At 41.1% G+C, this 17,794-nt stretch overlaps 1 protein-coding gene across 2 annotated transcripts in view; it reads right to left on the bottom strand.

Moving 5' to 3' along the window:
- The window catches only part of LOC134527218 (failed axon connections), a 570,515-nt gene that overhangs the window by 23,243 nt on the left and 529,478 nt on the right, over positions 1 to 17,794 (bottom strand). The window lies entirely within an intron of this gene.

Below are 17,794 nucleotides of genomic sequence, written 5' to 3'. Positions count from 1 at the left end.
AGATCTTTCTGGTATTTGATCGCCAGCTTCCTCCTTTTTCAATCAACTCTTTGATTAAATCTCGTGATCTCTTCCTGTTTTCTGCGATTTTTAACCCATCTTTGTATTTCTTTTTTTGTTTCTCAAGATGTTCCATGTAATGTGATCGTGCATTCCTCACGGCGTGAAATTTTTTTTTTATTTACTCCGATATTTTTGACACCTCTGACACTATTGAGCTCGGCCCATACATGTTTAAGGTCAACCAATGAACGTTGACTTTGGTTTTCAATTAGACATTCTTTGTTGACGAAGAAACCTCGTTTAACGTTCGCATTGCCGTGAAACAATACAAAGATTAATTTGTAAAAAATTTTTAATTCGTCAGATCCATTGAACATTGATATCATTTCCATCCAAAATGAATCTAATCTGTTTTCTTTTCTAGAAAATGTTACCAAGCTATCCTTTAAAACAATGTTGCAGCACAATTCTCAAAAAATCTCGTTCAATCTTGTCTGCAGTTCGGCCATCCAATTGTTCCAGTTGAACAAAATTTTCGAGAGCCATTTTCAGCTGTTGAAAGGAAACTGTCTCCATTTGAATGATAATATGCAGATACCAAAATGTCAAAGACTTTACAATTTTGTACTTGACAGGTGATTTTTCCAAAATCTTGGATGTCATCTTTTGCAAAACTATGAAGCAGTCTCTCCTGAACAGCAATATATCCTTTTGAGACAGGTTCTTCGACTTTCTTAACGCATCTCAAATAGCGTAACCAAGATCGATCTATTTTAAGTCAATTAAATTCTCCTTATCACAAATATCGATTTTTGTGATTGTCTCTGTCAAAGATCTCTCGAATAACGAACTTGCCCATAATTATCCTCAAAAGGTTGGTCAAATCCGTGTATAAGAAAGGCACCATGGGCTGGTCTTTCTGGTGTAAAGCCAGGTAAGGTTCAACCTCAGCAGCAAGCGATTCTAAAAACGCTAATTTCGCGCCAATAATGTTGTCGTCTAGATTACGAACAACCGTAGCATACGAATCTGATTTTGGCTCTTTTTTCATCGCGGACTCCTTTTCTATATTCCACCAAATTGGGCAATATGTTTTGAGTACCTTTAACGACGAACATTTTCAAGTCGATGAACGGCAGAGAACTTCTTCGTAAACTCACGAGATTTCGAAAACCGAATGTAGTCCGTCCGATGTGTTGGTACATTCTTGAATAAATTGTATGCCACTCTGAGAAAATCAATTATTTTCCATCCACTTGATTGAATGCCAACTTTAAATGTATTATGCAAAGTGTGAACATCACAACTTCCCATCTCCTACAGCTGCAGATCGTTAGATCTTGTAAATCTTTTGTTCAAATCGCTTAAAAACCAAAGATTCAGACTGGGACCATCCATCAATACTTGAATAATTTTTTTTGAGATTAAGTACAGCTAATTCATGTTTAAAAGCTGCAAGAAGGTCCGCAGAACTCGTATGGCCAAGAAACGCTGATCCCAAATACTGACATACTGAAGTATTTTTTGTATTGCACCAATACCGAACGATCAAATCCATTTTTTCTTCTTGGGAAACTTTATTCAATGAATCATCGAACGATATTGCAAAGTATTCGCTTTCTGCCACTTTGCTCACAACATTTTCTCAAAACAACGGTCTAAGTCCATATACGATGATATATGTTATTTTGTTATGCTGAAGCTTCAAATCTCCTTCAATTTTGCTGTCGGGAAACATTTTGTGAAATAACACAGTAGATTGTCCAGCCGCAGACATAGAAAAATTATTTTTCACTGTATTTAGGGCCCAGATTATTTCAGCTGTGGCAGTACTGTCCTTGAATAACAATGGATTCAAATTCGAAGAAGCCACCTTCGACAATGGATGTTCACATACGATACTTTGCTTCTCTTTGTTATTATCTGGATTTTTAGTTGAAACATCCAAGTGCATTGTCACACGCTGATCGGCCTTCTTCGGCTCAGTAGCCGTACTTTGAGTACTTTGAGCGACACCATAGCTATGCTATGTTTTTTTTCCAGCCATGTGACTTTTCAGTGCTTGTACTCCCACAGCTCACAGTTTTTTTTACAGGGAACGCAGAAGGCAGAATGACCGTTATTCTTACACTCTTGTATCCAGGATGAATAGGTCTCATCTTTGAGCCAGTCAATATTAAATGCTGCCTTAGCCATTGTTGTACATTGGACCCTGTGAAAACTGAATAATCATTAACATTAATCAAGAAAATGTTGTCAACTTTAATTATATAACTTCATTTGGGAAAATGTGAGCAATATTAACGAATATATTAAGGGGTTAAGCCACTCTGTGTAATAGTAGAGAAATACATGGATCGCCAGGAGGAAGTTGTGTAGCTAAGGTTGGCAAGAAAGGACAGAGATAAAGATGGAAGCCAACAAGGAAGTGTGTGTTATATATCATAGTATCGTATATCCAGTGTAATCGTAATAAAGAAGTAGTAAACCAAGAATATGAGTTCTCTTTTTAATTACTATAAATTGGAAGTACAATTGTAATCATAACATGGCGCAGTCAGAGAAGAGTCAACGTGTCACGAACGGCAAATAGACACCACGCAGTAACGATAAGATATTGCAGAGCAGCGTGCCGAGCAACGCAGTAAACATCACAATGAATAATTTGAAACTGCCTAATCCATTGCAATTTACGGAAAATGCAGCGGAAAATTTTCGGAGGTTCAAGCAGCAGTATGAATTGTATATGCTAGCGTCGGGGTCCACGAAGCAAACGGCTGAGATGCAAACGGCGATTTTACTGACAATAATTGGTGAAGAAGGTTTGGAGCTTTACAATACATTTGAACTGACCGAGGGAGAAAAAAATGACCCAGTCAAAGTCTTAAGTGCTTTTGAGAACTATTGTGTTCCGCGAACCAATGTCAGTGTGGAACGGCATGTATTTTTCAACAGGGACCAGAAGGAAGGGGAAAATATTGATATGTATGTCACAGACCTGAATAAACTAAGCCGGAATTGTGAGTTTGAAGATATGAGGGACAGCCTGATAAAAGACCAAATTATTGGTGGTCTGCAAGATAGGGAAATTAAAACCAAACTGTTAAACACAGACGACTTAACCTTAAACAAGTGTGTCCAGATATGCAAAAATGCAGAACTAACACCACTCCAGTTACAAACCGTATCCCGAGGGGAAAACGTGGCAAGTGTGTGCAAAATCAAACAAGCCAATATGTCTCAGCAAGCACAACCTTCAAGATCCGCGTATCAAAAACAATCCAGGTATTCGGGGTCTCCACAATCAAGATCAACAGAACTTTACAGAGATGGAGAGGAGAGCAGCAAGCAGATGCCACAGCGGTATGGAGGAAGAAATTGGAACCAGGTTGAGGGCAATGCTTTTAGCTGTTCGCGATGTGGTAAGAAGCATCCACCTATGAAGTGTCCAGCATATGGAAAGGTGTGCAAGGTATGTAACTAGGGCATTTTGGAATAGTGTGCAGATCAAACGTCAATTCCGTACATCAAGTGAATCAGCAAAGCGGGACAGTTGGGGTAAACAAAATGAGTGATCAGGACAGGGAATTTAACGGACAACAGAAATGGGATGGGAGTCAAGTACATGAGCAAGTATTGTTATTAGGTCAAGTTTCATGTGTACAGAGTGAAAGTGCAAACGGTAAGGAGAAATGGGTTGAAAAAGTGTTAATTAGGAATAGGTATGTTAAATTTAAATTAGACACTGGAAAACAGGTAAACATAATCACAACTGAGGAGGCAAAGCACCTAAGAATAAAAATGGTGCCCCCAACAGTAAAATTGGAGAATTATTATAGTGGTCTACCCATACCTGTAGTAGGAAAGTGTTTCTGTTATTGTATATTTAAAGGAGGTAAGGAAGGTGTGGTGGAGTTTCAAGTTGTAGAAGGTAACAAGAACACACCACCAGTGATCGGCCTACGCACTATAAAACAATATGATCTGGTGAGGAGAGTACTAACGGTAGGTACAGCTGAAAACAATGGGGCACAGAAATGTTCTAAACAGGGCACCATGGAAGGAGGTAGGGTAGCTCAGGGTTCATGGATAGTTTAGATAGCAATGCATTGCCTGGCAGCGTTAGTGAAGTGTTACAGGAGTATAAGGAATTGTTCGAAGGAATAGGGGTATTTAACTATACATACAAAATAAAGGTAAGGGATGGAGCAGAACCACATGTTGCAAAACCTAGAAAAATACCATTTCACTTGCTAGATGCACTGAAACAGGAACTAGATAAAATGGAGCAGTTAGGAATGGTCAAACCAGTGACAAAACCGACACAATGGGTTAACTCCCTCCTGGTGGTCAGGAAACCAGATAATAGTCTCAGAATTTGTATAGATCCATTTAAATTAAATAAGGAAATAGAAAGAGAATACTTTCAATTGCCCACATTCGAAGAGTTAGTCACACGGATGCCGGAAGCGAAGGTGTTCACAACAGTGGATGGTTTCAAGGGTTTCTGGCATATCAAGTTAGATGAGGAAAGTCAGGATGTAACAATATTTAATAAACCATTTGGGAGATACCAATTCACTAGGCTTCCATATGGGTTAAGATCAGCCCCGGAAGTATTTCACAAATGCTTTACAACCATTTTTGCAGGCATATCAGGTGTGGAAATTTACATAGATGATTTGATTATATGGGGGAAAGATCAAGCAGAACATGACTTGAGGTTACAACAGGTACTACAAAGAGCTAAAGAAAATGGAGTAAAATTCAACAAGTCAAAATGCAGGATCAGTTCTTCAGAGGTAACTTATGTTGTGCACAAAATCAGTTCCAACGGCATTAGCCCTGATGAAGCAAAAGTCGAAGCAATAAGGAACATGCCCACACCTAAAAAGAAGAAAGAATTAGCCACTTTTTTGGGAATGGTCACGTATGTATCAAAGTTCATCCCTCAGGTAAATAAAATTAGTCATCCCCTGAGAGAAGTTAATAAACTGCATGCAGCGTGGCAGTGGAATGATCACCATGAGCAGGCCTTTAGGGAACTTAAGCAAGTGCTAACAAAAAACCCAGTACTACAGTACTATGACAGAAATAAGCCGATAGTTTTATCATTCGATGCGTCTAGTCATAGCCTATGAGCAGTTATCCTTCAAAAGCAGTTGCCAGTAGTATATGCAAACAAAACACTTAACAAAAGTGAAGAAAATTATGCACAGATTGAAAAAGAGTGTCTTGCAATACTCTATGGTTGTGAGCGCTTTCACCAATATCTGTATGGAACTAAGTTTGTAGTACAGACAGATCACTTAACTCTCATTTATATTTTTAAAAAACCCTTGAATGAGTGTCTGTTGCGATTGCAAAGAATGCGCTTGAGGTTACAACCTTACGAGTTTACCTTGGAGCATGTCCCGGGTAAAGATATCATCGCAGATGCTTTGTCGAGGCTAGGGGGAAAGAAATCACAGAATAGTGATGTTTGCCAAGAAATTGAAGCGCACGTAGGGCTAGTAATAGCTAAGCTGCCAGTCACACAATGTAGACTAGAACAGTTTAAAGTAGAGACTAGTAAGGATCCAGAATTGCAGGCAGTAATACAGCTGGTTAAAAAGGGTTGGCCAAAAGACAAGAAAGAGTGTGCGGATGTCGCAAAACCTTACTTCATGGTGCAGGGTGAGTTAAACGTAGTTGATGACTTGTTATTTAAGGGAGAGCAAATTGTAGTTCCTAAGGCCCTACAGAAGGAGATGCTGAATCGGGTGCATTATAATCATTTAGGTATATCTAAGTGTAAACATTGTGCCAGACATCATTTGTACTGGCCTAATATGGGTCAAGAAGTAGAGAATGTGGTGAATAATTGTGTAATTTGTTTGAGGAGTCCAAAGAAAAATGTCAAGCAACCAATGTACATGAGAGAGGTACCAGGTGGTCCGTAGCTGGCTGTAGGCACAGATATTTTCGCTCTCTTCCAAAAGAATTATGTGTTGGTGGTGGATTACTTTACTAAGTTTGTGGAAATAGGAGAACTCAGAGATATGTCTAGCGAGGGTACCATAGATAAATTAAAATCAGTTTTTTTCCCGGTATGGGATGCCGAACGTTGTGTATAGTGATAATGGCCCACAGTATGCCAATGCAAAATTCAAACAATTTGCAGAGGAATGGCAGTTTAACCATGTCACCTCCAGTCCACAATATGCACAGTCAAACGGGCTAGCAGAAAGACACATACAGACAGTTAAGCGGATGTTAAAGAAAGTCGGGGTAGAGAACAAGAATGTCAAGTTAGCAATGCTGGAACAAAACCACACTCCGCTAGAGGGAAACTGGAAAACGCCAGCAGAAATGATGTTTGGTCGTCAACCAAACACCATGCTGACAGTGGGTAGAGATAGTCTGGAAGTACATCAGGCAGACAAGGCAAAGCTCATTAGCAGACAAAACAAACAACAGGAGTATTACAATAGGGGATCAAGAAGGCTCAAGCCTTTCAAGCCAGGCGATAATGTATTCTATAGCAGACAAGGACCATGGGGCAGGTACTGGGGTACTCCTCCAAAAGACCACGATCTTATGTGATTATGACCCCTGAGGGCAAGCAGGTTGAAAGAAATATAGTTCACATACATAAAGGAACTAACAATTTTGAGTTCAGAGTTAAGAACAGGATTGACGAGGGGGAAGGAGGTGAGACAAACAGGCTGGCAAGGGGAAGAAGGGAAAGTATAGACGAGGACTTTAAAGGATGGGATCATGAGAGTAGGGAGTTTAAGGAAACAATATGGTGGGATCAACATAACAATCAGATGTTACACCACGATGACAGTCAGTTAGCCACGGCTCAACCTGCCACCACTCTCACAACACAAAGTGGACGTCATGTACATAGACCTAAGTATTTGGAAGAGTACTGTTAAGAAAGGGAGATGTAATAGTAGAGAAATACATGGATCGCCAGGAGGAAGTTGTGTAGCTAAGGTTGGCAAGAAAGGACAGTGATAAAGATGGAAGCCAACAAGGAAGTGTGTGTTATATATCATAGTATCGTATATCCAGTGTAATCGTAATAAAGAAGTAGTGAACAAAGAATATGAGTTCTCTTTTTAATTACTATAAATTGGATGTACAATTGTAATCATTATACTCTGGAGCGAGAAAAAAATCAGCATATTTTGGGGATTTTTTTAGTGAAAGTATGAATTGAATCGGAATTATGTGGGCAGTTCTTTATTAAAATATTAATAAACTCAACAAAAATAATTTTTTCACATTTATTAATAGACAAAAATCACGGCTGCACAACATTTTTTTCCTGCGACATTCTTTTTCCACGGCCAGAAATGAATCTCGTACACTTTTTACCTTGGAACAAAATATATACAAACAGTTAAATAAGTGCATAGGATTTTTGCGTTCTATTACATAGTTTGGTTGCTATCAACAGTTATCTTATGGTTTTTATCAGAATTTTTCATCATTTTGGGAAAAGAGGACTAAATTTTTGGCAACAATTGATCTAAAAAATAAAAAAAAATACTTTTGTAGCTGCTTTTATATATAATTAAAAGAATTTTGGGTTTTTATCCCAGACTAAAAATGTATGAGATTCGTTTCTGGCCACGGACTCTCTTGAAAAAAATGTTACCAGAAAAATTCTATGCAGCCGATATTTTTTTCTATTATCATCAGAACACACATAACAAAAAATTATAGGCCAATTCTCGGTAAAGCCCTAAATCTGAATATTTACCAAATAACTTACCGTATTATTACTGGCAGTTTGAATATTGCAATTTTCAATTTTGTACAACCAATAGAAGAAAAAGTAACACTTCACGTTATCTCGTTCTGATTCACATGTCAGATACAAGATGACAAGAACGATGGTCACCAGGACAAAGACTGAGAAAGTTTGGCCAGCGTTCGGGCTATAGCATATCATATAGCTCAGTATTGTTTACAAGGTTATTGGCGTTCATCAAAACACTAGCATGTTTACAAACTTTACGGGAAAAATTGTATACCAGAAATAGCAATGAACCATTTTTGAGGGGGGAAAATTTCAAGCGACTTGAGAAAATGGAGGAAATTCTCAATTCGATCCTTATATTGAAAAATTTTGTTGAACTAGATAACATAATTCTCTAAAGATAAAGTATATGAAAATGTTAAATATTAAAATAAACAAATTTAAACTAAACTGAAATTCAAAAAAGAACTTAAACACTGTAAAGTAAAAAATTAATACATAAAAAGCAAATAAATAACCTGTTTTTTATTACAAACAGAATTTATGTCTGTGTTAATAGATAAAAAGTATAACACTTATCTATAATAATAATTGTGTTGTGTATTGCCTAATCAAACAAATGCAAAAGTACAGAGCTTTACAGTAATTCAGTTTGTTTTTTTAATTTTCAATGTTTGGCACTGATATAACCTTTTTTTAATTAAGAAAAGAATAATATACGTAGCCGCGAGGCTACTGATTATTCGGGAGGGGCAGGTAGGCCATGCTAGAATAAACAGATAGGTCTACTGTTGCACACTATTTATTTGCGCCGTAGAGTGCGCTAGAAAATTTACATCTGTGTACAGTGCACAACACCCTACTCGTGCTAAGAGACAGACTGGAACTGTCTCTCCTTTCTTGCTCGCCAGCCTGCTAGCCCGCGCGGAGGAGGGGTGATAATCCCCTTGGCATCCGGGCTAACAGGACTCCTGGAGGGTGCGCTGCATTCTGGCCCAGGGGTGTACAAACACCGACAGGACAGTCGGTGCTGACAGACGCATGGTTGGCGTAGTGCGGTAGATGTCTTCACGATGTACCGCCACAGTACCCCCCTGCCAGTGACTTGCGTACAAGTTATGAGAAACCACCTTGGAGGTGGTTAGGAAAGCGGACTTGGCTGCCAGATCGACGTGTTGCAGTTTGGGGAGGCACGATGTTGACATCCAGATGATTCGTTGGAGCGGCCATCCCAGCAGCAGGACGTGGTATGTCGTGGTCCTCTGGAATGATGTCACGGATGGTGTATGCAGGTTTGAGGCGATCGATGGAAACAGTAGCCTGCCTACCATGCATTTGGATAGTCGCAGTTTTTCCTGAGCGACTAACAACAGGGAAAGGTCCCTCATAAGGAGGTTGCAAGCACCCTTTTGGACCGTCGTGGCGAACAAAGACCTCAGTGGATGTGGCAAGATCCTTGAAAACGAATGTTCTCGGCTTATCATGTCTTGAGCCACCAACTGGTCGGAGTTCATGGAAGTGCTGCCGAAGCTCTTAGATAAGACCCGGGGCCTCCAGTTGTCTTGCATCAGGATGGGCGACAAGAAACTCGCCGGGTAGGCGTAGTGGTTGGCCATATACCAAATCTGCTGCAGAAGCACGGAGATCTTCGCGCCATGCTGCTCTGATGCCTAAGAGTATGGTGGGCAAGATGTCCACCCAGTGCTCTGTCATATGGCAACGTATGGCGGCCTTGAGTTGTCTGTGCATTCGCTCCATCATGCCATTGGAGGCAGGATGAAAGGCAGTGGTCCGAAATCGAGTCATTCCCGTCAGGTTACTGAGGTCCCTGAAAAGGCAGGACTCGAACTGGCGCCCTTGGTCGGTAGTGATGTAGGGGAGTTCCAAAGCGTACAACCCAGTTGGCATAAAATGCTCGAGCTATGGTGTTAGCCTCAATGTTCTCCACAGGAACTACCTCTGGCCAGCAGGTGAAGTGGTCTATGATGGTCACACAATAACGGTAGCCTTGTGAAATAGGCAAGGGTCCCACAATGTCAATGTGGACATGGTCAAAGCGGGAGGATGGTGGAATGAAGGAGCCAACAGGGGAAGAAACATGGCGAGAAATTTTGGAGCGCTGGCAGCGTAGAGAGGCACGGGCCCATCTTCGACAGTCAGATTTGACAGAGGGCCATACAAATCGTTGGGTGACCAACCATACAGGTGACCAACCTGGGTGAGCCAGCTGGTGTACCAAGTTGAATGCATCCTGGCGAAATCGAGCTGTGACAAAGGGTCGTGGTGTTGGTGTGGAGACATCGCAGTAGATCTCTGTTGGGGAATCTGGCAAGCATATCTTCTGCAGCTGCAGGCCAGAATCTAGTTGTAGAAACCTTTGTAGTTCTTCATCCTCAGCCTGTGAGGCCGCAAGGGCTTGGTAATCAAGGGTTGCAGCGACAGCATCCACTCTAGACAGGGCATCGGCAACGATGTTATGGGACCCCGTGATATGCCTAATGTTAGTGGTGAACTGGCTTATAAAATCAAGATGTCGGGATCTCCGAGGTGAGCACTTGTCGGGGTTTTGCTGGAAGGCATAAACGAGAGGCTTGTGGTCGGTAAAAACAGAGAAATGTCTGCCTTCGACCATATGGCGAAATTGATGGATCCCTAAATAAATAGCTAGTAGCTCCCGATCATAGGCACCATATTTTTGCTGAGCAGGGTTATATTTCTTGGAGAAGAATGCTAACGGCTGCCAGGATCCTTGTACAAACTGTTGGAAAACTGCTCCCATTGCAAAATCTGAAGCATCTGCCATTATTGCTAAGGGTGCGGACGAACTTGGATGGGCGAGCAGGGTGGCTTCAGCAAGACTAGTTTTGCACTTCTCAAAGGCACTGTCGCTGTCAGGTGTCCATGTTAACAGGGCTTTGCCTTTCACATCACCCTATAGAAGTTCGTGAAGGGGAGCCTGCAACTGGGCAGCCTTGGGAATGAAGTGCCGGTAGAAGTTTAGCATTCCTGTAAACTGGCGTAGCTGCTTCGCCGTAACTGGTTTTTTGTAGTGGAGTATAGCATCAACCTTCTCTGGGACGGGTGTGGTCCCATCTGCTGAGATATTATGTCCTAAGAATGTCACTTGTGGTTTGCCAAATATGCACTTGGATGGGTTAATAAGTAGCCCATACTGAGCAAGGCGTCGGAAGAGTTCCTCGAGGTGCTGTCTATGTTCTACCTCATTGATGGAAGCTACCAAGATATCATCAAGGTAAGACACGCATAATTCAAGTCCTCTGAGAACTTCGTCTATGAACCTCTGAAAAGTCTGAGCAGCATTACGAAGGCCGAAAGACATGAATGGGAATTCATAAAGTCCAAAGGGAGTTGTAATGGCAGTTTTTGGAATATCAGTTGGTGCAACTGGGATTTGACTGTAAGCTCTCACAAGGTCAATAGTTGAGAAGATTGTTTTTCCGCAAAGAGTATGGGAGAAGTCTTGTATGTGGGGAATTGGATATCTGTCTGGAATTGTTCGTGCATTGAGCAACTGATAGTCCCCACATGGCCTCCATTCCTCCCCTTTTTTGGGTACCATGTGCAGAGGTGAAGATCAGGAGCTGTCAGAAGAGCGAGCAGTGCCAAGTTTGAGCATTGATTCAAACTACTCCTTTGCAATCGTGAGTTTGTCCGGTGCCAAACGACGTGATTTGCTGAACACAGGCTGCCCAGCTGTAGTGCGGATATGGTGTACTGCAGAATGTTGGACAAGATGTGGTGTACCAGATGGGCGGGTAAGACATACATACTTTTGGAGGAGTTCGAGGTAGTGAGATGATTGAGGCAGAGTCCTGACACTACTGATGTCACTTGTAGCCTTGTGGCAGACAGAGGCAAGAGATGTGGTACTGTCTACTAGGCGCTGATTCCGAATGTCTACCAACAGGCCGTAATGGTGGAGGAAATCAGCACCAATGATTGGTTTGGTAACATCGGCCACCACAAAACGCCAGACAAAATCACGCCTGAGTCCTAAGTTTAAAGTTAGGGTGAGGAAGCCATAAGTCGAAATATTTGAGCCATTGGCTGCGAACAAGACATAATTAGACTTGGGCCGCCTTCCAGGCAGTCTAGCGCAAGGAAACACACAAATGTCAGCACCCGTGTCAACCAAAAACTGTACCTTTGTGCCCTTGTCCGAGATGAAGAGGCGGCTGCCTGAAGTCGGGGTTGGATCGCTGGCCACCATCAGCGAGTCCCCTACATGTTTCCCGAGCTGTATTTGCAGGGCTGAACACACTTACGCGCCCCATCGCCAAAGCAACGATGGTACCAGCAAATCCCCTGCAAGCTCCTGCTGCGGGAACGTTGCTGGCGTGATGCAGATGGGGAGCGGTCGCGGCGACTGTCGTGCTGGCCAAGACGAGTAGGGGATGCTACAGCTGCGATCTCCTGTCGCAGTGTCGTGGCCATCTCTCCTATTTTGGCAGTCATGAGGATTGACATTTTCTCGAACATGGAGTCCAATGAGGCTGCTTCTGCCATCTGTGGTCTCGGATTTGTATCTGCGATGGCGTCTGCAAGCTCGGCTAATGAGTCTAACGAAGAATTTGTCTGTGTCGCCAAGATCGCTTGTGTTGATGGCGGTAAACGACCCAGCCACAATGACTTCAGAAGGTCATCTGGAACAACTGTTCCTGCCAAACTGCGGAGGTGCCGTAGAAACTGCGAAGACCTTCGGTCACAGACTTCCTCGTGTTCCAGTAGTTGTTTCGTCTTCCATTCCTGTGATGCACTTAACCTCTTTATAAGTTCTGATTTGAGTCGGCCATACTTGTCCTCAGTCGGGGGATGGACAAGTATATTGCGCACTTCGATCGCGTATTTACAGTCCAAATGACCTGCCACATAGTTTAATTTGGTTTCGTCGGATTTGACACCTGCTAGGGCAAAATGGTTTTCCACTTGAACGAACCACATTTCCGGGTCTGGAGCCCAGAAGGGTGGAATGCGTACTGCAACACACTCGATGGAGACGGTTGATGATGGGGGTTCAGCCATAACTGAGGAAGTGTTATAGAGTGATAATGACACTAAAAAAAGAGGTGCGATTATGTGCTGGAACCCGATGCAACTGCCTGGACTGTGTCGCCGAACACCAATATGACTCCTACTTGCATGTCACAACGAGTCTCGGAAGTCCGAAGTATGAGCTGGAAGTGTCACAGAACTCGTTCATTTCCTCTACTTCCGCGGCAGTGCGGATGTCGAGCGGCGCGGGTGATGTGCGGCGCGGACGACACGCGGCGCGGATGGCTTGCGGTGTGGGTGATGTGCGACACGGATGACGTGACACGCGGACGATTTGCGGAGCGGGTGATGTACGACGCGGATGACGTGCAACGCGGATGACGGACGGTGCGGATGACGGAAGGCGCGGATGACGGACGGCGCGGATGACGGACGGCGCGGATGACGGACGGCGCGGATGACGGACGGCGCGGATGACGGACGGCGCGGATGACGGACGGCGCGGATGACGGGCGGCGCGAGCGATGTGTCTTGCGGGCGACGTACGACGCGCGTAACATGCGGTGTGACAGGTCGCTTATATTACGCAAAACATGAATATCGCGTGACACTTATTTCGGAATGCATACTAGCCTTGCCCCTATCACGTCGGGGTCACCACTGTAGCCGCGTGGCTACTGATTATTCGGGAGGGGCAGGTAGGCCATGCTAGAATAAACAGATAGGTCTACTGTTGCACACTATTTATTTGCGCCGTAGAGTGCGCTAGAAAATTTACATCTGTGTACAGTGCACAACAGCCTACTCGTGCTAAGAGACAGACTGGAACTGTCTCTCCTTTCCTGCTCGCCAGCCTGCTAGCCCGCGCGGAGGAGGGGTGATAATCCCCTTGGCATCCGGGCTAACAGGACTCCTGGAGGGTGCGCTGCATTCTGGCCCAGGGGTGTACAAACACCGACGGGACAGCCGGTGCTGACAGCCGCATGGTTGGCGTAGTGCGGTAGATGTCTTCACGATGTACCGCCACAATATAAATATTTTAAGAAATCCAAATTTTTCTTTTTCATACTATTAACTTTCAGATTTGTTTTCAAGTTGGTTCCATTTTTCGTAATTCTTGCAAAAAATAAATTTTGGAAAAATTCCAAAGAATTTTTTAAATTCCCTGAATTTTCCCTGATTATTCCATGGAAAAAAAATCCCGAGTTTTACTGATTTTCCCTGTTTTCCATATGCATAACAACCATGACAAAGTGTTTTCAACTACATTTCTTGAACTACATTTCACCTCACCCATTACTAGAATTTTTTGCCGGAGCAGCTACTTGACTACTGAATCATTCCATTTACAGAGAAAAAGGTTAAACTACCTATATAATGGAATGGCTCCAATAAGCGAAAGACTTGAATAAATTAGAAACCCCAGCTTTGGACCAGATTTTCAACAAGGAATTTTATTGCCACAGATGGCAACACTGTTATAACAACCGAGGTTACTGCCCTTCCCTCTTGATAAATAGTTTAATTTAAAATTGGAAGGTAAAGTTTTCTTTGATATAATTTAAGTAACAGCTAGTTATTTTTTAAGAAGCATTATTGTATCCACCAGCTATTTTATGATCATAATTTATATCCTTTCATACTTTACTATTTATTTTAATGATTTACTTCTTTTACAGTGAATAAGCACCTAGATTTCATTTTTCATGTTGGGTTGTTAAAATTATGTTAACACACATAAAAACATAATTTAAGTACAGCTTGTGTTCTTGGTTCATAAATAATAATGGTAACTTAGTTTTTTTTTGTATTTTTTGTTATCACCATGTCTGTTTGAAAGCTGATGCAATAGCTAGAATGGTTGCGTGAGGTAAGAGTGAGAGAAACAAAATAAAGGAACTGTACATGGTTCCCACTCCTTTTAGCTAAAGAAATTTCAAGCACTTTTCAAGCACATTCAAGGACTTTTTCAAAAATTTCAAGGACCCAAATATTATGAAATAATTTTAGTACGTATATTTCGAACACGTGCAGAATTGTTTTTTTTTTTTTCTGTTCATTACTTACAAACAGAAAGATAAAAGCTTATCGGAGGAACAGTAACATTGCAAACTGGCTGAGTTTAACATTATACCGAACTGATTCAGAATTATCGTAAGTTATTTAGGTTATTCTACTTCTGGTAAGCATATAAATTTAAATTTAACAGTATTGAATTAGCACTCATGAAATTCCTAACTTAAGAGGCCACTCCAGTGTTTCAGGGGCACTACGCAACCCGCGTTAAACTCATAAGATTCAATGCTATTTTCATTTTGCTTATAAATAATTAACTAATATAGATTTTGAAATGATGCTTGCTTGATATGTAAGACAGTGATGCTCTTATCAAAACCCCTTTCTTCAAAAACGTGCATAAATTATTGTTTTATACTGTTCTTTACTGATATGCATAAGTGTATTGTCTAGGTTTGAACCATAATTTATGCACGTTTTTGAGAAAGGTGCTTTGATAAGAGCATCATTCTCTTACAGATCAAGCAAGCATCATTTCGAAATCTATATTAGTTAATAAGTTATAAGCAAAATGAAAATAGCATTGAATCTTATGAGGTTAACGCGGGTTGCGTAGTGCCCCTGAAACACTGGAGTGGCCTCTTAAATTACTATAGGTAACCTTGACAGTCCCATCATTACAAAATTCCTGTTCATAACAATGCTATGTTTTAGAGTGATGAGGTCTTAAAGTGTAACAAAAATACATACCAATGATGCAATACCAAATTTCTATCAACTGCAAAATTTACAATATGCTAAGTTATTGCACAGTTTTACATCTACAAGCACATTGCATATCAGGACAATAATATGATCATATTAATGCATTTTTTACTCACTACTACTAGAAAATAGGTACTCATATTGCACAGTTTACAGAACCTAATTTTTCCAAGGTTCCTGATAAAATAGCACAACAAGTTCATGTTCAAGCACTTCATGTTTTCAGATACTTCTTGAATTTTCTTTTCTAAATTTTTAATTTCAAGTAACTTTTCTTTAGCTGTCTTCCTAAAACTGTTTGACTGGATAATCAAATTCACATTTTCGGTTTTTTCTGCCTGCTCAGCAAGTTCATCAGCGGATTTTTGGAGACTGTCTATTGTTTGTTGTAGTCGAATCTTCTTTTTTTATGAACTTCTAACTCCTCACTTAACTGAAGACTATATGTTTCTTTTCCAGCACATTAATTTTTTTCTTGCGTTCCTCATCTAAGTATGACATGTACTTCTGACGAGCTCCTGCAACAGATGCCCACAACTCTCTTGTTAGAGGAACATTAATAACACTGCCACATTTTCTGACCTCTTCAATGGTTAATCTCTTTGCTGCATACGAGTCTTCCTTTAGATTTTCCACTTCTACGTGGCGATTAACAGAAAACCCTCGCTCTACAGCTGCTTGGCCACGTAAAAAAAATTAAAAGCATTTTTATAACTGGCCACAATTTCACAAACTTTTTCACATCACCAAAGTAATTGCGAAAGAAAACATCAATTCGAGACACATCAGGGGAAAAACCACTAAATGCTGTTTTGTTTTCATGAGCATATCGAAACAATTCTTGGTACTCTAACAGGATTTCATCACACATCTTTTCCTGAAGGTGTTTTGCCTTTACAATAATTGACTAAATCTGCTTCATCTTCTTGTGGCAGCTGTGGCTATCGGTTAACATAAATCTTGGATCTCAAGACACAAAAGGCTTCGAACGAATGCATACTTGATTGGGGATTTTACTACTAGGTTTCCAAGCATAAAAAAAATGAAATTCTGTGTCTCATGTCTGAGTTCTAGTACCTCTTTTTCTGAAACTTCCCTTTTGTGAACAAGTTCTTTGACTAGTCTATCAGCAATGAACCCCAAGTTTACTTTGCATGAACTTTAAGACGCTTTCTGTCTTTAAAGTCAAAGAGTGAAACCTGGTATGGTGAAGATAATTTCAAAATGTACTCACTCCTCATAATATTGAAATTCTGCAAGTAACTAACAATAATATTTCTTATATCTTCAGCTAAGAAACGCAAGAGTGGTTTGTCACTTTGATACTTCGTAAGAAAAGGTTGTAACAGTTTGACGACCAAAAGGAAAATGTTCAATTTTGCTGGCATCAAAACATCCTTACATGCCTCCTTAACAATAACATACCTTTTTTTTTGTACGACGTCCCTTGCCAACTTCTCCGACATATTTCTTCAAGTCATCCCAAATTTCAAGTGCTCTTTCGGCTGCTAGAACATTTTCCAACCAACGATGTTTGCAAAACTTAGAGGGGAGTTTTTTGTTTACAGAAAGATTCAAATAATCTTCTCTGCGAGCTGGAGAAGCTTTGAAAAGCCAGTATATGCTCACCAAAATACTGTCAAGATCCCAAGATGTGGACCTATTGCCATGTTTAAAGCAATTATTCAAAGTGTGAAGAGTGCAACTGCCTACATCTATTAAGGTGCAACCAAAATCCTTTTTTTAATTCAGCTTGCAGAATATTAAATAACTTCCAGTTCACAGCTGGACCATCCATTGACAAGTTAAGCAGTTTTGAGTGATTCAACTTTTCTGTTGCTTCCTGCAAAGCTGATAGGGTTACTTCTGTGCTGGAATGTCAGATGTGAAAAACCTTGTTGCTACCTCATCGCTGTTTGGGTCCCAAAATATGATGTGTATGTCAATTTTCTTCTTTTGATTAGAAAGATTTAAGCTCTCGTCAAACAACAGGCAATAGTGTTCCACTTCATTGGCAGTCTTCAAGATGGCAACCTTGAAGTGTGGTGCAAGTCCAAAGCATATCAAATATGCACATTTTTTGGCACTACATGAAAACTGTTTCGCAATACTGCTATCAGGAAACATATTCTTGAATAGTTCTGGAAGTCCTTCCCACAAATTAAGTGAGTAATGACTGGTTGTACATTTCAAAGCCCATCTTATTTCAGCATTCATAACATCTGTTCCACTGAAATGTGA

Source organism: Bacillus rossius, chromosome 1 (genome assembly GCF_032445375.1).
Source record: "Bacillus rossius redtenbacheri isolate Brsri chromosome 1, Brsri_v3, whole genome shotgun sequence".
Lineage (NCBI taxonomy): Eukaryota > Metazoa > Arthropoda > Insecta > Phasmatodea > Bacillidae > Bacillus > Bacillus rossius.
Note: the sequence above shows the minus strand (reverse complement) of the source record. Positions and strands in the feature narration are given on the sequence as shown.